At 32.2% G+C, this 2,582-nt stretch overlaps 1 long non-coding RNA gene across 1 annotated transcript in view; it reads left to right on the forward strand.

Annotated features, from left to right (window-relative positions):
* The window catches only part of LOC105533339, a 31,871-nt gene extending 29,289 nt beyond the window's left edge, over positions 1 to 2,582 (forward strand). The window contains exon 3 of the long non-coding RNA XR_001005105.1: positions 2,020 to 2,582. This is a non-coding gene — a long non-coding RNA (uncharacterized LOC105533339). The remainder of the gene's footprint in view (positions 1 to 2,019) is intronic.

Below are 2,582 nucleotides of genomic sequence, written 5' to 3' on the forward strand. Positions count from 1 at the left end.
TCTTTCTTTCTTTCTTTCTTTCTTTTCTTTCTTTCTTTCTTTCTTTCTTTCTTTCTTTCTTTCTTTCTTTCTTTCTTTCTTTCTTTCTTTCTTTTTCTTTCTTTTCTTTCTTAAATAAACAAATGTTATTTATTTTTCCTAGATCTCTTTAATCTGTGGTATCTGGGATACCAAAAGTAGTAGATACATTTACTGAAATGAAACATAGGCCTGCTGTGCTTTTTTAGAGAACTCATCTAGTTTTCCCCATTGATAATCATGTCAGAAACTGCATTTTATTTCATATGTGGTGGTTGAGATTAAAGTACCATAATTACAGTCATGTCTTAACCTTGGATTGGGAGAACTTGGATTCAAACCTTGACTCCACCATTAATTGCTGAGCAAATAACTTTGACCTCTCTAAGTATGTTTCTTCAACCTGAAAAATGGAAGTGGCAATCTCTGTCTTGCCCTAATTCTTAATCTACTATATTCTAGTCTAGTATATTTTAGGCTCAGTCTTCAGAGCCCAGAGGTCTAAGAAATAGTCAAAGGGCTCTGTGATAACTTGTGTTTCATTGAAATTTTAAAAATAACTTTCAAAGGATTATAAAGTAATATTCAATGTAGAAAAATACAGAAAATACACATCACTCATAATTGTGTTCTGAAAATGTTAGTGTCCTTTTCCCTACATTTACATTTTAGTTACTCTTACATGGTTGGCTTTAAATATATTCAGAGATTATTTTCTGTTATGGCTTGAACCCATAACAGTTTACTCCTTGCCTCATTTAAAAGTGTGGAGTTAGGCAGTACAAGGCTGTTAGGATAGTTCCATGATCATCAGAGAGGACCTAGACATTTTCTGTCTTTTTATTCTAAGGCCCTGACTTACTTCCTCACGTTCTTTGATGACTGTTTCATTTCTAACCATGGCATCCTCATTTCAGCAGCAGAAGGGAGGATCCCTCCTAGAATCCTACACAGCACTTCAGCTTTCTTCTTATTGACCAGAATTTATTCACATGACTACATGTTGCTTTAACAATGGCCAGAACATGTAGTCTTTTAGCTAGACACATTTCCTAAGGTTTGTTACTAAGGAAGAAGTAAAAAATATATTGGGAGACAACTGGTAGTCTCTGTCACAAACAGAAACATAAAACTTTATGTTAGAAATAATTCTAATCATAGGATTATCTACGGAAGCTCATACTTTGATTTGAAAGTAAGCGAAACTCTATTCGTAAACTTTTAGTTCAGACCAAATATATTAAAACTCTTAAGTGCTATTTTTCAATTTATAGTTCTTTGGGGTATATACCTAGGGTAGAATAAATTTGGAGTAATTTCTTCTTAAATAAACAAATGTTATTTATTTTTCCAGGGTATAAAAAAATGCTCAAAAAATTAGGGCTTTACAAGCACAGAGAGACAAATACCGTATGATCTCACTTGTACGTGGAATCTAAAAACTTAGGGAAGTAGAGAGTAGAATGGTGGTTACCAGAGGCTGGGTGGTAGGGTGAGGGAGGGGACAGAGAAAGGAAAGACACTTGTCAAGGGGTACAAAGTTACAGTTAGATAGGAGAATAAGTTCTGGTGTTCTGTTGCACAAGAAGGTGACTATAGTTCATGTATATTCAAAATGTATTTATTATTTTAATATTTTTTAAAGTAGCTGTAAGAGATTAAGTGTTCACATTGCAAAGAAATGATAAACATTTGCAGTAATGGCTATGCTAATTCACCAAATTTGATTATTCCACATTATATATAGGTACTGAACTATCATATATATAAATATATACAATTATTACTTGTCAATTAAAAATAAAACTATATAAAAATATTGTTATAAAAATAAAGTATGTTTAAACATTTTTAAAAGTTAGGCTTTATTTTCAGATTTATAAGAAGCAAATTAATAAAATGAAGATAAATTTTGTGAATTTTCAGATGATTGGTCTATGTTGATGTAATTATAAACTTTGAATTATTTAATCTTTGTAACAAGATTGTGTTTGGTTTCAGATGAATGAGAGTGGAGAATTGGACAAAAATTGATTTTTAGTTTCTGAATCATGGTTTTTAGCTCACCAGTTATTGTATAGTCTCACTCTTTGAAAGTTCATGCTGAAAAACTGAGTGAATATGATCAGATTTCTCCACCAAATTCTCAGCCTGATAAGGGTAAGTAAGGTTCCATTCACCTCTTTGTTCATCTCTGTGCCATCTGTGGTCCTTTGGAACTGGCTTCTTTCACATAGCATAATGTCTTCAAGCTTCATTCGTGTTGTACCATATATCAGTACTTCATTCCTTTTTACTGCTAAATAATATTATATGAATATACCGCATTTTGTTTATCCATTTATCGGTTGATGGGCATTGGGTTGATTATTTCTACTTTTTAGTTGTGATGAATAGTGCTGTTGTGAACATTTGTGTACAACTTCTTGCATAGACATAGGTTTTCATTCTTTTGGCTGTATATGGGTGGAATTGCTAAGTGGAATTGATGAAACTGCTGCTAAGTTATTTTCCAAAGTAGGTGCACCATTTTACATTTCCACAAACAATGAATGAAGTTTCCA

This window comes from Mandrillus leucophaeus, unplaced genomic scaffold (genome assembly GCF_000951045.1).
Source record: "Mandrillus leucophaeus isolate KB7577 unplaced genomic scaffold, Mleu.le_1.0 Scaffold1244, whole genome shotgun sequence".
In the NCBI taxonomy this organism is placed as follows: domain Eukaryota; kingdom Metazoa; phylum Chordata; class Mammalia; order Primates; family Cercopithecidae; genus Mandrillus; species Mandrillus leucophaeus.